The sequence below is a fragment of the Sceloporus occidentalis genome, unplaced genomic scaffold (assembly GCF_023333645.1).
Source record: "Sceloporus occidentalis isolate IW3139 unplaced genomic scaffold, rSceOcc1.0.p SCAF_3, whole genome shotgun sequence".
Classification (NCBI taxonomy): Eukaryota; Metazoa; Chordata; class Lepidosauria; order Squamata; family Phrynosomatidae; genus Sceloporus; species Sceloporus occidentalis.
In genome coordinates, this window is record NW_028316983.1 from 7,932,541 (window position 1) to 7,953,655 (window position 21,115).

Here is a 21,115-nt window from a genome sequence, read left to right on the forward strand (position 1 = left end):
CCATATCCCTCTCTCTTTCCCTGCAGCCCATCCTCTCCTCACCGGCCAGCCAGCATCCTCATCTGCCTCTCTCAGAGCCTGTCCCAGCCTGTTTTTTGGACCCAGAGCCTTAAGTGTACAAACATCTCCATAGGAACCCAGCTGCCAGGCAACTCAAGACAATGGCCAGGAGGCCCCCACTGCTTCCTTCCAGACTGTGCAGTGGCTACTTCACACACACACACACACCCCAAACAGCAGGACCTCTGAGGAAACAGACAGATCCTGAGACATTTTGCTCCCTGCGGCTGATGAACTCTATTGCAAATGGGAGTTCAGTTGCAAGCTGCAGAATTAAAGCAGCTTGATACAGGATAGGGAGCACCTGGCTTGAGAACTGTACATGTGAAAGGGATCTAGGAGTCCTCCTAGTAGACCACAAATTGAACATGAGTCAATTGTGTGATGCAACAGCTGAAAAAGCCAATGTGATCCTCTGTTGCATCAATAGAAGTATACTGTCTAGATCAAGGGAAGTAATACTGCCACTCTGTTCTGCTTTGGTCAGACCACCTGGAATACTGTGTCCAGTTCTGGGCACCACAAGTCAAAAATGATGTTGTGAAGCTGGACTGTGTCCAAAGGAGGGTCTGGAAACCATGCCCTATGAGGAGAGACTTAGGGAACTAGGTACAGTATGTTTAGCCTGGAGAAGGGAAGGTTAAGAAGTGATATGATAGCCCTGTTTAAATATTTGAAGGAATGTCTTATTGAGGATGGAACAAGCTTACTGTATTTTGTGCTGCTCCAGAGAAAAGGACCTGGAACAATGGATGTAAGCTACAGGAAAAGAGAGTCTCATTCTGCCCAACAGCAGGACAGGCAGATGAAGAGAAGCAAAGAGAAAGGGGAGACATCAGAGATGGCAGCTGAAATATGGGGGATTCTTGAGCAAAATTTCAAAACAAAATACCCAAACACACACAGACACACACCCCATAATTACTGAATAAACCAACTGAATAGCAATGTTCCCTCTCTATAATGTAACCTGCTTTCTCCACTCCAACTGAAGATGACCAGACTGGTGCTTAACAAAAAATAAATAAACATGCTTTACATCAGTCGATGACACTTAAAATATAAGTCACAAAATTCAATATCAAATAATGCAGCAATAAAACACTGTGCCCAAGAGGCTACATCGGCGCTTCATGACATAAATCTCCCCATGTGTAATTATGCATTGATTGTGCTGTGCAACCCTTGTGTTAAATGAAAGAACACCTGATTGTGCAGCCAAATGCACAATCAAATGTGGAATGTATGCATGTCCTATGCATGTAGGGTTGCCATAACCCGGCTGCACCCGTGAATTTCCCGATTTTGGGGGCCCCGGGTCCCTCCCGGCACGGGTGCAGCCCAAAAACCAGGACCCCCCTGGTTGCAGCCGAATTGCTGCGGCCTGCAGGGCCTCGCTGCCCTCCTCCTCCTCCTCCTAGGGGATGTGGGGAGGAAGAGGAGGGCAGCAAGGCCTGCTTGGGGCGGAGGAGGCGCCTCCCTGCGCACCCGCACCACCCTCCTCCTCCGCCCCCGGCTTCGCACCCACCCGCATGGAGGAGGCGAAGACGGACGGAGTCAGTGCCTCTTGTGCACAGGCGAGCGGGGAGGAGGAGAAGAGGGGGCGGAGGAGGCAGGGGAAGGTGGCGCGGCTGCACGGGGAGGATGGCACGCCCGCACGCAAGAGGTGCTGGCTCCGTCCGCCTTTGCCTCCCCACACGGCCGTGCTACTCACCTCCTCCTCCTCCGCCCCCTCTTCCCCAGGCCGCACGGCCGCGTGGAGGAGGCGAAGCTGGAGGTGGTTTGCCTCCTGCGCGCAGCCGCACGCCACCCTCCCCGCCTTGCGCGAAACCGCTTGCCACCCTCCTCCTCCGCCCTGTCCGCCCCAGCCCCCAGGCGAATGGAGGAGGGGGAGAAGGAGGAGGAGGGGGAGGAAAAGGAGGAGGGGAAGGAGGTGGTGAGAGAGTGGCCAGAGAGGCCTCAAGGTGAGTTTTTTGGGGGTGCTTTTAATGCTAACAAGTCTCCCTTACTTTGACAGTGATAGTGTGGTGGTGATGATGATGATGAAGATGATATGAGTGGGTTAGCTTGAGAGGCATGCATGCACTGTTTCAGAAGCCGAGAGAGTGTGACTTTCCAAAGTGCCTTTTCTGTGTGGTTTTGGTTCTGAGGCATGGTCAATGTAAATTGCTGTGATTTTTATAAACTCATGCGCAGTGAAGAAAAACCAAAGCCCCTTGACACACACTTCTGAGAAGTACACATGGTGCAAGAACGGTGAAACCACCTTGACATGTTCAATATGCATAGCCATGTTAAACCATGCTAAGTGTTAAACCCAAGGGGTTTGGTTATGGAATAAGCCTCTGATGCAAGAGGCCATGTTCAGTAAAGCCATGTGAAATGCCCAAATGTGCTGTTGTGTGTGTTTTGGAATGGAGGTTGGGGGTGTTTTGCCAGAAAGGGAAGTCCATTTCTGCGATCTGTCTAGAAATAATGCCCAAATGTCCTCCATTTTGATCATGCCTAAGAAACAGGCATTTATATTAACATTTAAAAAAAACCCATCAATTTTTTCACGTGTCCTCAATTTTTAAAAAAAACATGTCCTACATTAGAAAAATTTGTCCTACATTTGTCCCGGTTGGCAGGTCCTGACTTATGGCAACCCTATATGCATGCCCATACTTCTTCATCACATCTGCTTGCACAATGGAACTGCATGCATACAACTCTGCTTCCACAATCATAAATCATGCAGACATTCCTTATTGAGCCCAAATGGCCAACTGCTTCTGTAGGGGAATGTACACATGTGTAAGAAACCCATGGTATTTTGACCATTAACAGAGAAGCTAGACTGAAGGCAGGAAATCCAAAAATCTGCTGGAAAAGAGCAGCACGAGGAAAGGAGTTTTGTATACTTCATGAGGAAAGGAGTTCTGTATACTGGAGCCATTATAGAGAAGCCCTCCCCTCTAGAACTGCGTATCAAGGATCTGGTATTCTGATTGGGGTTTTTTTTGCCTTCAAGTCATTTCTGATTTACGGCAACTCTAAGGCAAACCTATCATGGGGTTTTCTTGATGGTGATTGTGCAACTCTACCTCCTTGTACAATAATTTCTGCATGCAACCTGCAATGACCAATATTGATCTGGGGCACCAGGGCAGCATCCAACTATGTTTGTGCAGCTGGAATCATGGGATCATTCAGATGTCATTTTTTTTCCAGTGCGATGGTGCCAATAATCTCACACGCATTCCGCGTTTGTTCAGGAAGAACCTGGGTCAAATCTCCATGGAACTGCATTGATGTGCATCTCTGCAAGTTTGGTTGCCTTCAGAATACATTCAAGGCATGCAGAGTTTTATCCAGTCTATTCATGTTTATTAGCATCAGTTATTCACACTGTCGATGATACAAATCTTTAAAAAGAACTCTGGAAAAATCCTGATATTGATTATCCTGGATTAAATGGGGTTTTTGTTAACACCCCCCCCCCTCCCAATTTAACCAGGAACATTTAGGATGCGTGTGAACAACAGAGATTCGACCCGGGTTTCTACTGAATTATTTTCACCCTCTGAATAGAGATGACCTTACCTCCTGGATTTCTAATGAGATCTGGAGGTTAGTTGTATGAGGGAGGAAAGGTAGCAGAGGTATACTGGATGTGACACTCTCTCTTGCCCTTGTAGGATTATAACTTCATAAGGATAATGTCACTTTTTTTTTTTTGCAATGTAACAATATAACTTCTTAGATACTTTTTTAATTACAGAGATATAGCCTTGCTAAATAGTGGAGGAAGAATATCACAAGGTCCAACTGTTAGCGCATATACACTCATGTCAAGTTGATGATTATGATATTGATGATGTGAGTGATATTAAAGTGTGTTTTGTACCATGGCTAGAAACTACGTGCTATTTATTTGTTTTTAAGAAAAGCAATTTAAAATGTATGCATTTTAGTCAATTATTTTGAGAAATAGAAACACAAAGACTTATTTTTTGGCAGCCCTAAGTAGTGTGGTGTAGTGGTTTGAGCATTGGACTATGACACTGGAGACTAGGGTTTGACTCCCAGCTCAGTCATGGAAACCCATTGAGTGCCCTTTAGCAGTCACACTCTTTCAACCTGAGATGATAGAAATAGCAAATCCCCTATGAAGAAACTTGCCAAGAAAACCCCATGATAGGTTTACCTTAGTATACCATAAGTTGGAAAGGAACCTAAGGTGCTGTACAGACCGGCACAAAGCACCGGCCTGCACACATACTAAGGTTGCCTCAGGGCGTCCTTTCCAGACGCCCCGCAAGCTTAGTATGTTGCTGCGGCGTTGTAATGGCGGCACCCTTTCTACATGGGCGCTGCCATTATGACGTCATGGCTGCACCGCCTCCAAATGGGGTGGCACAGACTTGACGTCTTGGTGCCACTGAAGGGTCCTTGTAGCGCCCTTTCAGCAGTGCCAGAAGGAACTATGTTTCGGAGCTCCTTTGGCTGCACGTATCGCTGGCCTTTAAACGACTGCACCAACGATACAAAGAGAAAGGGGACGAGTGGCCTCTTTCTCCCTTTCCCTGCCGCTGTTGGGGTGTCCTTGGGGCTTGAAGCCCAAAGGACACCCCTTTCCAGGCCGCAGGGAAGCGGCCTGGAAAAGTGGTGGATTGGGGTCTCGGGGCTGCCGCTGTGGCAGCTGAGCCCCGATCTATCGGGGAAAGGGGTGGGTGCAGGCCTCCCCAAAAGGGGCGGTCTGTATTCCGCCTAAGACACATAACAACAACAGCAAATGGTAACCTCTTTGAGGAACCTGGAACTGTAATTGCAATGATCTGCTTTTAAAAGTAACTTACAAATTTGTGGCTGCCACAGGTCTTTTATATCAAGTGTATTTTCCTTAGGAAATCTAGAGTGCACTGTCTAACTAATGAAAAGACCCAAAGTGCAGAATTAACTCGGTTGGACACTGCTTTAACTGCCATGGCTCAGTGCTGTGGAATACTGGGATTTGTAGTCTTGTGAGATATTTAGCCTTCTCAATTAGAGAGCTCAGGTGCCACAACAAACTACAAATCCCAGATTTCATAGGATGAAGCCATGATAGTTAACATTGCATCAAACTCCATTGATTCTGCAGTCTGGCACCCACCACAGCAAGGCCTGGAAACATTAGTTTTTGGATCATGACTCCTGGAGCTACTCCAGCTACCATAGCTATTGACTAGGAGATTCTGGGAGCTGTAGTCCAAAAAGTAAATTCTCCAAGCTCTGCCCAAAGTGCAAGGGTTAATATGATGTGAGGCATTTGGAAGTAAGTTAAAAATACACTCTTGTCCAAGCATTCATGCCCAAAGTTGCACTAATTGGTATAAGAAGATCTCTACTACTACCTGAAAGGTATGAACAACCTTTTACTGTTGCCATCCATATCATTACTCTATAATTTCTAAGTAGTTAGCGTTTGCCTTAAAAATGAAAAGGCTGTTCAATGACAAGTTATTTTTTTCTTTTCAATTTAGCTTTCCAGGCCCCAGTGAAATTGGCTTCATATATATATATATATATATATATATATGGAAGATCAGCTAGAGCGTGTTTTCATAATAAAACAGATGAGACTGTGGAAAGAAGTGGAGGACAGTAAGAGAAGAAAATGGCTTTCAAATAGGCTGCTGGAGAGGTCCTTGTTTTCCATAAAGCCAAATACACCCACGGAGTCCCATTTCTACATTAGGCTTCACAATCGCATACTTCTTAATACTACTTAGAAGGGCCACTGCTAAATGCCAAGGACTGCGTGCATCAATGATAAATAGAGGTAGAAATATGTAAAGGGAGAGGAAAGTAATTTTGAAGGGAAGGAAGTTAAAAAAGCAACAGAAATACTGAAGACCTATAAGAATTACAGTTGTGCAGATAGCTCTCAGTTTTGATCTGGGCCCAATTTAGAGTGGACCAGTCCAGGATTGAATAGGATAGCACCAAGAAAGCTCAAGTGGTGTCAAATTGCATCAATTCTGCAGCATGGCAGCAGCCAGAGGGAAATTCTATTCAGTATTACCATTATATTCAGAAAACCCTCACTGTGATGGCTGGGGGATTCTAGGAGCTATAGTCCCAAATTTTTTCCCCTAAGTGTCGATTATTGTAAACCTAAAGAACATGGAACTCCAATTGTCTCATCTGTCCTTCCCTGAGCTTCAAGTAATTGAGTTTGGCACTTTCAGACTAGCTTGGGGATGCTTTGATTTAGATTTCCTGCATGGCAGGGGTTGGACTGGATGGCCCTTGCAATCTTTTCCAACTCTACGATTCTATGATTCTACAGTTGAGCAACCTCACCAGAGTTGACATTACTGATCAAATAACGGCCAATGATAGATGCAGCTAGCATCTCTTTCTTCCTTTCCTTTCAAAAGGAGAATGTATCCACTGAAGAACATTCTTTACATTCCAGCCCATTAGCTGAGTGTCCTGTGAGATTCTCAAGCAATTTCATTCATTCCTGGCATAGCAGAAGGGATGAATTTTGCCTCCCCATTTAATGGCATGATTTATTTCCTTGTTTACAAGAAACCAAAGGGTTTGGGACAGGAGGCCAGAGTGCTGAGACACAAGTGACTGTGAAAACGTTTGCGGGGAAAGGCTGCCCTTAAGCCAGTAAAGAGATCATGTTCTCAGTAGTTGGATTTTCTAGATTGCTGGTGAGGGCTACTGTATCCAGAGGAAACATTTCAGGAGTAGTCATGTTGGGCATAAAACAAAAAATCTAACAAAATCTAAAATCTATCTTGTGGTATTGCTTTTATTTGGGCCAACCAATATTGCTAACTACTGCCCTTAAGTTGTCTCAAACTTATGGTGACCCTATGGATGTCATATCTCTAAGATCCTCCATCCTCCACTCCACTGTTTGACTTAAGGTTGTTGTTGTTGTGTGCCTTCAAGTCATTTCTGACTTATGGCAACCCTAAGGCAACACTATCATGGGGGTTTCTTGGCAAGATTTGTTCAGAATGGATTTACCACTGCATTTCTCTGGGGTTGGGAATTGCCAAGGTCACCCAGAGGGCAACTGTGCCAGGTCCAGGAGGCCAGTTGCTGAGGCCCATGAGCTACTGAAAAATAGTTGGCAGTCCACTTCTGGTTCTCAAATGTAGCTATTTCTTTTGATATCCAATAGTACAGAGAGGCCCAGGAACCTATTTGAAGGCTACACTTTTGCATTCATGGCATCAATTTACCCTCCTTTGGGAGGCAGAGAAAGATCAGTTTTGGAGGTTTTGGGACCAACAAAATCACCCCTGGTGGCCACACATGGTCACCCTAATGGAGAAAAGAGGAAGATTTGTACTCTTTTGACACCTGTCTGTCTGTCTATCTATTCATCTATCTATGGCATTAGAAAGTCAATTGACAAGGAAGAAAAATAGAAATCCTCAACAATCCAACCTAGCTTGCTCTTTAACAGACACTGAGATATGGAAAACACATCAGCCAAAGCTTTTTAGCAGCGTGGTTAGGCTGATGTTTTTCAACATGCACTTTGTGTTAAAAGCTTGAAACCATGGACATGTAGTAACCAGGCTTAAACATTTCCTGGAATAGATCTTGCTTCATATTTATTCCTGTACTGAAATAGAGGAGTTTTAATTTGTACACTTTTTGCTCATAAATGAATATTCAGTATATTGAGATAATGTTTGTACTGGGCATTGTAACCCCCTTTCCCCAATAATAAATTTATATTGTAATGTAAAGCATCACAGGAAATATATGGGCCTCAAGATATATTGCAAATTTGGTTTCCAACAACAATAATAGTGGTCTAAGTGCTGGATTAGGACTCTGGAAGACCAGAACTTGTATTCCTGCTCAGCCATAGGAACCCATTGGATGACATTGGTTGTTGCATCTACACTATAGAAATAATGCAGTTTGACAGCACTTAAAGTAGTTCCATCCTACAGAATCCTGAGATTGGTAGTTTTAGAAGGCCTTTAGTGTTGGTGCATGTTGGACTAAGATGCCAAGAGTCCAGGATTCGAATTCCCACTCAGCCTTGGAAACCAACTGGATGACTATGGGCAAGTCATAATTTGTCAGCCTCATAAGAAGGCAATGGCAAACCCCTCTGAACAAATTTTGCCAAGAAAACTTCACTTGCCATAAATTGGTTGCCATAAATTGGAAACAAAAGCATACAACAACAACATAATTAACACAATCACTGCTAGTCTGGATCATCATGCAGCAATTATGACTTGCCCATAATCATCCAGTGGTTTTCCATGGCTGAGTGGGAATTTGAACCCTGGGCCCTTGGCATCCTTGTTCAACATTCAAGCCACTACACTTCTCCAAGTACTGCTGGTCAACTTCCTGCCATAAATCTGTAATATTGAACCAAGCCACAAGCAATAAAGGAGAACTTCCTGATAAGTGTTCATTTTGTGGGACCTTGGATAGCTCCTCTAATATTCAGATTAACACCAGGCGTGGATTTTCTGACATTGGAGACACCAGCCACAACTGCAGGTGGGGCAGATAGTGTTCTCACTTGGTCTTTTTGCAGGGTCAGAGAATGTTAGACTTGGAAGGGAAGCCAAGGATCCTCTATTCCAACCCCTTGCCATGCAGGAATAAACAACTAAAGCAGTCACAAGAGATGGCCACACAACCTTAATTCAAAGATCTCCAAAGAAGGAGAATCTACTACTGTTAAACATCTCTGAAAGTCAAGATGTTCTTCTTAATGTTTAAGTGGAATCTCTTTTCCTGATCCTCTTCTTTGATCTGGTCTGGTCCTCTTCTTTGAGAGTTCACATTCTCAAATTGCATATGGAAGACTGTGGCTGAGAGATGATATGGGTGACACTTAAAACTGGGGAATTTTCTGGCTTGTTGATGAGTCACATCCAAATCCACTCAGTTCCCCGGATATTAGGGTTTATTTCATTGTGTTTAGTAAGATGTGTCAAGACTATTCAGTATTGGATTTCTACATGCTGCTTAGGTATTCTCCCTTCAAATTCAGAATAACAGTTTGGGATGATTTATTCCAAATATTGAGACTGATAAGTTTTGTTAATTTGCAGTTTTAGCATTAATAGAATTCAAGACAGATGAGACTGACTGATTAACAATTCTCTTGTGCAATTCAAGATTATGGAAGATTTGCAGGTGAGACATACATTAAAACCTGATGTCGTACTGTACAAAACCAGAAAATACTCTACTGCAGCATTTTCTATTCATGCCATTACTATTTCAGTGCTATATGTATTAGTGACTTCATCAGTACAAATCTCTCTTCCTCTTTCTCTGTCTCACATGCAAAGCCAGGTTCAAGCTTCATTTCACTTTAATTCTTGTGTGACCAAGAACAAGACAGTGCAGGTAAAGAGGTGAGGTTATGCTAATTCTTCAGGGTAATGTGTAATTGTGCAATGCAGTGGCATGCCTGCACCTGGTGCCCCCCAGTGTGAGGGATGTGGCTACTGTAGAGGTGAGGCTTCCTGGGGTGGCATATGCTCCCTCCAACTGTGCTTCCTCATCCTTTTCCTGATGAGGAAAAGGGCAGGATGGTACATGGGGGGGACATGTGGAAACAGCATGGAGAAGGAGCATGCGAGGATGGGGAGCACATGGGAACAGTACATGGGGATGGGAAGCATGTGGGGGTAGTGTGTGAGTATGGCATGCAGGGAGAGCACATGGGAATGGTGCATGGGGACAAGGAGCACAAGGGAACAGCAAGGAGAGACAGGGAGCATGTGAGGAAGCATGTGGGAATGGCATGCAGGAGTGGGGAGTGTGCATGGGGAGTGCATGGGAATGATACATGAGAACAGGGAGCACACTTCTTCTGGGGTGTCACCCAGTGTGGCTCACACCACTACATACCCTAGTGATGCACTACTGCAATGTGTCCTGCTTACCTCTTACTGAGGGCAGCACAGCAGGGGAATGTGCAAAGGAATAGTCAGCTCCAGTCCAAGGGTCACATAACACCAGCCAGTCAGTCACAGCAAAGGCAAAAGTGTAGTCACAAGCCAAGTCCAGAGGTCAGATAACTTGACTCTAAGAGCAAGGAATACAGGAACAACAAGGCTGCAAGACTGGTTGTTGGCTGCAAAAAAAAAAACCCTCTGCAGCTGGAGGTCTTTTAAAAGTCCTCTGCTTCTCTCAGCTGAAAACTATTAGCTCTCCTCTTGGCTTCCAGCCTGGAAGACCTCCTCAAGGACTCCTTGACCTGTCTTTGCTCCACAGGTCCTGGCACCTGCAGGCTAGAGTCCATAGAGTCTGTTTCTCCCTCAGCAGCTTCCTGAGCCTGCTCTGGGACTGCTGATCCAGGCAGCCCTAGATCTACCTCTGTCTCAGCCTCTTCCATGTCTTCAGAGCCTGAGTCCTTTGACTGTGCCTCTAAGACAGGCCCAGGGCAATCCATGACACAATGTTTGAATATATGCTTTGGAGAAGGTGCCAACTGAAGTCCCTGACATCTGTAGTGAAATCAGTATCAGATACCAGAGGTATAAGACACTTCTAGCTGAGACCTTCAAGCAGGGTGGGTATGTCTCTTGATGCTCCCCAGGAACCTCTCTGGATCCTCAGATTCTTAATTTTGGGGAAAAATCAGACTGGAAAACATCTTGGGGACATGTAGTTTGGGACGCAAAGTTTTTTTTGGGGGGGGGGGATTTGAATCCATTGCTCTGTGTCCTAGTCTCTGGAGCAGTGAAAAGCAAACTGGCTCCATCTTACATATGACACCCCTTCAAATATTTAAACAGGGCTATTACACTACTTCCAAACCTTCTCTTCTCCAGGCTAAACATATCCAGCTTCCTAAGTCACTTCTCATAGAGCATGGTCTCCAGACTTTTCAGCATTTTGGTCACCCTTCTCTGGACATGCTCCAGCTTGTCAACAATCTTCTTAAACTGTAGTGCCAAGAACTGTACACATATTCCAGGTGAGCCCCTTCCCCCCGCAAATGCTGTACATTCCAGTAAACTGGGATACATTGGGGTGTCCTGAGTGGTTTCCCCCAACATTACATAAGGAGGTATACTCACCCAGCTTCAAATAATATCTCAGCCAGAGACAGAATTTCTGGCTGGCTGGTGTTCAGAACTGGATGAGGGGTTTACACAGACCTTTGGCCTGATCTAGCCAAGTGAGGTTTAAGTTCTTACAGGGAGATCCAAACGAGAAATAAGAATGTGCAACTCCATATTCGGTCAAAAGGGAAAGAGCTAACTTCTTGCACACTTTCTGTTGGTGGAAGGCCAAAGATTTTTCTAATTATAGCCACTCTGACCGATTGCAGTGTTTACAAATAATCTCTATGGGACAAAAATGAACCAGCGAGAGAATGACTTCAAATGCAGAAGATGTCTGCTGGAACTCAGCTGGTCCTTAGCATGCCATTGGTGTCTCAGACATGTGGTAAACCTACCCAGAATTAGTAACTGCCAGGAAGGCAGGCAAAAGGTTTGCTAGTGTCAGTGTGTGTGTGTGTGTGTGTGTGGGGGGGGGACATGGATGTCACCAGTGGTCATCCATTAGCAGCTCTTCCATGCTGAAAAGAGGTTTCTTCTGGAGGCTGAGCTTGGCATTAGTGAGCCTGCCTCAAATGAAGGCCTAACCAGGGATTGAGTTTTACAGCAAATGATGTAAGTGGAGGAGAAAACAAAGATAGGCCTGGTATATGGAAAGGCAGGGCAGTATACCACATTAGATGTCTTATACCATATATCCCTCTAGGACATTGCTTCCATGATCAAACCTTTTCCATCCCTCTTAACAAGTGTCTCCCAATATTCATCTAAAATCTACTCTCTTGTACCTTAGACTACCAATGGCACATTATTGGAGGAGGGTGTGCATGCCACATCCTTGTTTATTTTGGTGAACTGCTTTGACCAGAGACCATCTCTATCTGGGTGACAATTACATATAATTGGCCATGTCCTTTGGAACAGAAAAGAATAAATCTTTGCCCTGGTCTGACAACCCAGCAGATCATGAAGAATAATCATGTTCCTTCAACTGTTATGTTCTTCCTCATATATCTCTCCTCCATTTTAAAGGCTCCCAGTTCATCCAACCTCTCCATGTGGGATTTATTTTTGTACTCCTGATCCTTTCTTTCCTCTCTCTCTGAACCCACTGAACTTTCAAAACCTTTGTAACATGTGGTTGCCCAGAATTGGACACAGCCCTTCGCACAAGGTCTGATTAATGTAGAATACGTTACTTAGAACCAGTGGTTCTATGAATCTAGTCTAAAAATGGCATTAGCTCATTTTACAACTGCATCAACTGCTGACTCATAAAGAACACATTCCTCCCCATTCTGAACTGAAAAATTCTTCCAGTTACTGAAACCACATTTGCGGTTATATGTTTGTCACAATCACCTCTCTCTGATTTGTGCATTGCCATTCATGAAGTGTGCAGAGAACTGCTTCTTTTACTTCCTCCTTTGAGATACTTTGGATTTACTAGGAAACAGTCAACCTGTTTCACATCTGTGCAGTACTAAATAGATCTTCAAGGCATCCCTATTGACTGTATCTAGCTTGCCCCCTAGTGGTTACATCATTATGATTTTATTTAACACCCCCCCCCCCCAAGTGAGACTCAAGGCAGCTGAGTTCAGCTATTTATTTGAGAATCCATGATCTTAAACAAATATGGAGATATAGGCCCGAATCCTATGGCTTAGTTCCAACTAGAGTAAACTCAGTGAATTAATGCAATTTTCCTCTGAGTTGACTTATCATTCAGCTGGAATTGTATTAATGCCTTATTGCCTTGTAAGTACCCCTAAAAATATGCTTGGACTTTTTTTTTTTTCCAATGGAGAATGTTTGTGTTCAGGTCAAGAGTATACATGTGATACTGTAGTGGATGGATTGCACATTGAGAATAGATGCAGGTGCACATTTGGTTTTGCATTCTGTCACACATGTGGTGTCTTGGTTTAATTGTACAACTATGGCATCCAACGGAAGGGCTGTGAAGCACAACTGGTGCTTAACTGTGCATATGAGGATTTATATTTTGCAAACTCAGTGTAGGATTACAGCCAACAATTAGTTCAATCAGAATATTGTGCTGGGACTAGAAAGGTCCCTTTTATGAATTATTTGTGTCAGTTTATCGGAGTCCATAAAATCATATACTTTAGATAACCAGTCTTTAATATCTGGGATAGATTTAACCTTCCATTTGGCTGCATAAACAATGTGGCCGCTGATGTCAAGTAAAAAATTAATCTCCCATATTCTTTTTCCAAAGCTCATTCATGCTTAATAAATATCTTTTTGGATCAAATTGGATTGATGTTTCTAATATTTGTTCCATGATTATGTGGATTTCTTTCCAATTTTTTTTGCTAAATTACATTTCCACCAAAAAGGATGGAAGGTGCCCAATTCGTTTCCACATTTCCAACAGCGATCGTTTTGATTTTTAAAATTTTTAGCTCATTTAAAAGGGGTAATATACCAATGATACATCATTTTGTAATAGGTTTCTCTAATGTTGTAACATGCTATGTATTTTAGCCTTATATTCCATGTTTTCTCCCATTGATTAAGATATATCTTTTGTTTCAATTCTTGGGCCCATTTGATCATTTATAGTTTTACAACCTCTTCTTCCATATCATAACTTAGTAATAGATTGTAAAATTTTCTAATACGATGATCTTGGGAGGACTTAAGAATTTTTTCAAAATTTGGGTCTGCCTCTTTAATGTTATTTGAATTCAGATGTAATATAAACTGTTGCCTGATTTGGTGATAAGTAAACCATGGGCAATTGTATCCTTCATTCAATCATTGATTTTAGGATTTCAATTTCAATTCATTAGGATTTTTCTCTAATAAATCATCGTAGGCAATCCATTTACTTTTTTATCTAGAGGTGTTCTATTGAAAAAAAGCCTTGTTTATAGACACCCATTTCGGAATACAATTACATAATCTTGGTTTCAACTTTGACCAAACTCGTAGTAGAGACTTTCTTATATAATGATCATTGAAGTCATAATTTGCTTTCACTTTATTATATAAAAAAGGTATCCATGGCCTCATTCCCACTACAATATAAATCGCAGCAGAACTCAAAGTATATGACCCTAGCTCCCATTTGAAATCGATCCTGATCCTTATCAGATTGATTTCAAAGGGGAAAACATGGGGTAAACCCCAAAATCTCTTTTACCAGAGGTTTCCTGACACCACTTCCAAACTGGTGTTTTTTTGGGATGAATCATTTTATTGTAAAATAAATCAATTAATTCCAGTAGAAACCACTGGCGGATTCACATCCACCACCAGTGACAGGGAACTGGCAGGGGAAGCCACAATGGCCCCTGCCATCTCCCTGTCACCAGCCTCCCTCCTCCTTCCCTCTCTGGTTGCTGGTGCAGGGCTTGGGGGTGGTGGTGGTCCTCTCCTCCACTCCTCCTTTGGTCCTCTTCCTCTATGCGTATCGTTCCCTGTTGCCCGGCCTCCTTCTCCTTCTCTGCCCTGGTAGGCCTACATTAGAAGTAGGTTGGGGCAGAAGGAGAGAGGCAGCAGGCCTGGAGGACGGAGGACACGTGTGCGTGCATGCCTCCATACTACTGGCCTGCCTCTCTCCTTCCTTTGCAGACCGGGAGTACAGAGGCACGCATGCACAATTTATTATTGTTGTGTACCTTTAAGTCATTCTTAACTTATGGCAACCCCAAGGTGAACCTATCATGGTGTTTTCTTGGCAAGAAGTGTTCAGAGGAGTAATGCTAAAAATGTAAGCTCTCTTCAACTACACTACACTTCATTATTCTTACCATATGTCTCAGTTAAACTTCAACAGACTTAGCTTCCTGGTGTGCCATAATAAATGCCCCAGGAGAAAAGCAGTGTGCAGTGAATAACTAAGACTGAGCATGCAACCAAAGCTTTGAAGAACTGTTTTTGTTAAGAAGACAAAGATGTACTGCTGACTAGCACAAAAACATATAAAGTTACTTGGTTGAAATTGGTTTGGCTTAATCATTTCCTTAGGGTCTACCATGTCTCCAGGCCTCATGTGAATTTTCATACATACATGGGCAATGAATTTCTCGTAGTAGGCTAGTGGGGAGGACTGACAATCCAAATTCCTATCTCTTACCTTAGCTGTGGGGTACAGATTGGAATGGACTGGGCCCAGATCATCCAGTCCAAATTGGATCTATATCGGTGACACACTTTGAACCCAATTGGTGTTTTTCTGTACAGCCACAATCATAGTGAATGTTGCCCAGAAAGCTAAGCTGCACTCATTGACAGGGCAGTATTCCTTTTAACCCAATTTTCTTTTCTTGATCACGCTGCCAACAGATCATTTGCTTTCAGCATACAGTCCAAGGAAAAGAGCAGAATGTAATTGCTGCTCCTACACTTCCATCAAATGAAAGCATCAATGCTCTGAAAAGCACAAGATGCTGGTTAAGAAACAAACAAAGTTCCCAAAGGCCCTTCAATAAATGGCTTGCCACTGGAAATTTTGGCTATTCTTTGAGCAATCTGCAATGGAGCCTAGTATAAACAGTAGTATAAACAGCCTTCTCTCCCCGTGTAATTTTCCAGAAATGTAGACACATAATTTAAAAGAAAGAAAAGAATGAATATCAGAAGCTGGGTGCATGTACTTTTTGTGATAGATAATGGTGGGGAGATAATGCTGGGGAGGAAGTAGATAGTCGGGGGGACAAATAAGGCATATTTGATTATTGAAGGGGTGAGTGGCATCTAAAAATGCAATGACAAAATAAAACCTCAGGGAAATATAAAGGGGGGAATATGTTTGGTTGCTTATGTTAAGGAAAATGCAACATGGGCTATACAGTGATAGAAATAAAACATGTATGTGAGAGTCACTATGACTAAGCAAAAGCAATTAAGAAGCCACACAGGTGTAAAGGCTAATGAAATTAGCAAGTCCTAAATGCCAAGGACAGAAATGTAGAGTGTATAATTGAAAACACCTGAGAATCATTAAGTGGACAAGGTGAGATGATGAAATCCTCAATTATGGGTTGAACTATGAGAACCAATCAAAATGGATGTACACGCCCACTGGGTGGAAACTGGCTAAGTGGGAGGTGTTTTACAATGGCTATAATAATTGCTATGATTCCCAATGTATTTTGTGGGTAGTTGTGGAGTTTTGTGAGTAGTCTGGAGATTGTAGAGATTGTGATTTGTGAAGGCATTAGTATTTGTATATAATAGAATAAAGTAGATCTTTTATATAAGACTACTGAGTTGTCTGGTGTCAAGTGAGTGAAGATACAAGAGCCAGCAGGATCCTGGAGAAGTGTGAAGACTTCTGTGGAAGAAGAGTGAGAATAATAATAATAGGTTTTATTTATATACCGCCCAATCACTGGGAATCCGAGCGGTTTACAATAGAGGGGATAACAGACAGTTCCCTGCCCACAGGCTTACAATCTAAAAGACACGACACAAAAGGAGAAGGGAATGGTGAGGGAGGGAGGGAATCAGGTCCAGCATTCTTCTCTCCCTCTGAGGCCTGGACCAAGGCAGATGGACCGGAGGGAGGGCTCTTCTTCTTCAGGCTAGCCCCTGATGGAACTGGGCCAGCCTACTCTCTCCCTCAGAGGCCGAAAGATGACAGTTAGGGAGGGAGGAGCCTCTTTCTTCAGGCTAGCCCCTGATGGAACTGGGCCAGCCTTCTCTCTCCCTCAGAGGCCGAAAGATGACAGTTAGGGAGGGAGGAGCCTCTTTCTTCAGGCTAGCCCCTGATGGAACTGGGCCAGCCTTCTCTCTCCCTCAGAGGCCGAAAGATGACAGTTAGGGAGGGAGGAGCCTCTTTCTTCAGGCTAGCCCCTGATGGAACTGGGCCAGCCTTCTCTCTCCCTCAGAGGCCGAAAGATGACAGTTAGGGAGGGAGGAGCCTCTTTCTTCAGGCTAGCCCCTGATGGAACTGGGCCAGCCTTCTCTCTCCCTCAGAGGCCGAAAGATGACAGTTAGGGAGGGAGGAGCCTCTTTCTTCAGGCTAGCCCCTGATGGAACTGGGCCAGCCTTCTCTCTCCCTCAGAGGCCGAAAGATGACAGTTAGGGAGGGAGGAGCCTCTTTCTTCAGGCTAGCCCCTGATGGAACTGGGCCAGCCTTCTCTCTCCCTCAGAGGCCGAAAGATGACAGTTAGGGAGGGAGGAGCCTCTTTCTTCAGGCTAGCCCCTGATGGAACTGGGCCAGCCTTCTCTCTCCCTCAGAGGCCGAAAGATGACAGTTAGGGAGGGAGGAGCCTCTTTCTTCAGGCTAGCCCCTGATGGAACTGGGCCAGCCTTCTCTCTCCCTCAGAGGCCGAAAGATGACAGTTAGGGAGGGAGGAGCCTCTTTCTTCAGGCTAGCCCCTGATGGTACTGGGCCAGCCTACTCTCTCCCTCAGAGGCCGAAAGATGACAGTTAGGGAGGGAGGAGCCTCTTTCTTCAGGCTAGCCCCTGATGGTACTGGGCCAGCCTACTCTCTCCCTCAGAGGCTGAAAGATGACAGTTAGGGAGGGAGGAGCCTCTTTCTTCAGGCTTGGAGAATTTGTCAGGGTCTTCAGCCTATTTTCTGAAACTCTGCTGCTTTGGAGAAAAGCATTAACCACTGGCCAAAGCTGGTCAGCTCCGGTGCATAACAAGGTGGTGAGTTAGAGCCAGAGGTGAAGAGCTACAACTCCCATCATCCCTGACAGCTTACATGGGCAGGTGATGGGTTATACCAGTGTAGGTACTTTTTCAGAGCTATAATCTTTTTGGGGTGTTGCAAATGTATATGTTTCCCTGTTGTAGCAGTTGGGGATGGATATATATATATATATATATATATATATATATATGAGATGTGCAAATGTCCAGTTCATGGTAATGGAAGCACAGTTCCCCATGTGGTAGAAATAGAAAGAATATTTGAAAATCTTTAAAAAATGGGTTTCTTGAGTAACCGGAAACCCTGACACTCTGACAAGAATATTATTTTTTTGTTTTCTGCGGTTACCCCAAATGCCGGGGTCCTCAGAGGGCACCCACAATTAATATTCAATAGAGGGATTTTAATAGGTCAATTAAAAGCAGATGAGAGGACTCAGGCAACTCTAAGTGGACACCAAGTCTATGTTCCAAAAACAGATAATAAATAATAAATAAATAAATAAATAAATAAATAATAAAACAGATAATAAATAAATAAATAATAAAACTTTTATTTATACCCTGCTTTTGTAATAAAACAATCAAAGATAGTCCTGTGACAAGGCAAAGGGATACTGGAGACAAATTCAGACAAAATTAAGGAAATTTTGGAAGTCGATTTAGAATTCAAACCAGAAGTAATACTTTTAAATTCATTGATGATAAACTAGAGGAAAAAAAACATGGAAAAGCAATCTTTTACTTGTTAACAGCAGCAAGGCTAATATATGCTCAATACTGGAAATCGGACAACATTCCATCAATAGATGAATGGTTAATCAAATTATATGATATGTTTGAAATTGATTTCCCAAGTGTTTGGGAAAAAATAATGGTATATATGGGAAATATATGCGGTAAAGTGGCAAAGGGCATGGAATTTTTTCATAACTAATTGTGTAAATTTTTGAGGAGAAGAGGGCTAACCCCAGCAACAGGAGATCTAGGTAATCATGGTTTATTTCCCTTGTAGATGGAGTTTCAGGAAATATTACTGAGTTACTGAAGGATTTTGGAAGAGAATGAAGAAGGCAAGACCAGAAGACTTATTGCTATTTCATTTTATAACATTTTTTAAAAACCTTATCAACTAGATAGAGTAAGCATTGATCATATCTGTACTAGGAAAGGCGGAAGTAATACTTTAAAAACAGTCAAAGAGTAGACAGTTAAAGGAAGTAATGAATGATGTAAGATCGAGAATGATTGTGTTTGTAAAACCTGTATTTGTAACTGTATTGTCTTATGTGGAATGTTTTTAGATTGCTGTATTGTTTTTATTAATTGGTTTAAAATTATTTTATTTATACATCAAAGGGAATCACCATTCATGCAGAGACACTCACTCATGCACATGATCAAGAACTGATGAAATGAAATCTTTATTGGCCAACCGAAATGCACAATATACTTGTTACAAGCTTTCAGAGCTCCATGGCTGCTTCATCAGGTGAGATGTTACAAACCAAACAGGAGAAAAACAACAATTGGAGATGACAGATGCTTGCATGTCATTTCAGTCCTTAGTAAAGATGGTATACTGGAGAGAATATATTTTGTGCAGGCATCCATAATACATTTGTATTATGCAAATTGCTATGGATTGTCATATGTTTGCATTGACACTTAACTGTCTTCACTTTCCCGCAAAAATGTGCATCTATTGACATCTTCCCACCCTCCCTCTGCCAAAATGCACAGCTGTGTGAAACAAATGGATGGTGTTACACCAGGATCTTGGACTCAGTTGACCCCATATCAAATTATAAATGTGTGTGCCAAGACAATGGCAGACTGGTCTAGTTTGAAGCTGGACAAAACCTCTGTTCGATTTCAGCTGGACACCTCAGGAGCCGGCCTCCCCAGGTGTTGCAGGTGACTACAGAGCCATTCTCATTCTTGTAACCCCACAAATTGAAGTCGCGCTGCAAGATCGGTATAGTAGTGCTTCTTTACAACTGTGCAACTTGCTATTTTTTACTGCCTTTGCATTGTTAGTCCTTATGTGTGTGTGAGAGAGAAGGAGAGTGCCTATGTGTTGATTTCCTCTTTTTATCTGTTAATAAACTAAATTGATTTAGAACCTGGCTCTAGGTTTGGAACTGATATACAAAGGCTTAGATCCCGGCTTTATGTTACTGAAGCCCTCTCGCTGCTTCCTGTTCTGCTAAACTAATTTCCCCATTGGATTCAATTTGTGGGTGCTCTCTTGGGACTCCCTGCAATTTAGGTTACAATGGCTATACATGTGATAATGCACATTTCTGCAAATTTCCATAGATACTTTGGTAAAAACTGCAAAGCCTTTTCCCACAGAGTTAATGGAATTTTTTGCCCCTCTCTGCAAAATGTCTGATCTCTTGTAAATCAACTGTGGCCAGATCACATTCTATTGGACTGGAATGAGGGGTATTTTAATTGTGTAGACAAGCCCTTGAGTCTCTGGTGCAGATGTATGAAGAAAGCCAGGTGATATGGCACCACAGAAGATATATGGTGACTTGATACAAATAGATGAACAAAAGGTAGCTTCACATACTCAACAGTCAGTGAGAAAGGAGGAGACAAATGGATAACTCTCTGCAGGGTCCTGGCCAGCGTATTTTAAAAGAATTTGAGGTGACAAAAGTTTTATGATTGCAGGGTGTGTGAATGATATCTTTTTGGACTACAATCTCCCAAATTTCCAAGCCAGTTGACTCAAATGGCTTGGGGATGCTGGGAATTGTAGTTCAAAATGATAAAGGTCTCTATCAAACATACAGCAGATTCATATGTAATCTGAAACATGGAGGTATGACTACTCACCCCTCCTTCAACTGTACCCCTGTAAGCTCACCTTTCCATCTGGCCCATGGATTTTGCCTCACGAGAGCTCAATATCTGGCAATGTGGCTTTGCTTTTTCTCCTTTGTTATTTTTCACATGGAAATAATCACAGTGCGTTGATTTTTCAATAGAAAAGAAAAGGCTCACGCCAGGACATTGTAAAACCACTGTGATGTGGTCTGTATTTGGAACCTGTTCATTGCTAGGTTTTGTTTGTAACCCAGACATAGGAATATGTGAGCGATTGACTTGATTCAAGCACTAGCATTGGCATTTGTGGGAGCAAATGCAATTTTAGGCTGCATCAATAAAAGTATAGTGTCTAGATTAAGAGAAGTAATTGTGCCATTGTATTTTGCTCTGGTCAGGCCCCACCTGGAATATTGTGTCCAGTTCTGGGCACCACAATTCAAAAAGGACATTGAGAAACTGGAGCGTGTCCAGAGGAGGGCGACTAAAATGGTGAAAGGTCTGGAAACCTTGCCCTATG

At 43.1% G+C, this 21,115-nt stretch overlaps 1 protein-coding gene across 2 annotated transcripts in view; it reads right to left on the minus strand.

Annotated features, from left to right (window-relative positions):
- The window catches only part of LKAAEAR1 (LKAAEAR motif containing 1), a 324,572-nt gene that overhangs the window by 17,087 nt on the left and 286,370 nt on the right, over positions 1–21,115 (minus strand). The window contains exon 1 of one of the 2 annotated variants that reach the window (XM_089513590.1): positions 43–62. The exons of the other annotated variant lie outside the window; for it this stretch is intronic. The gene's annotated coding sequence lies outside the window, so the exon portion shown is untranslated. Of the gene's footprint in view, positions 1–42; positions 63–21,115 lie in introns of those variants that run through there. 2 annotated transcript variants of the gene reach the window in all.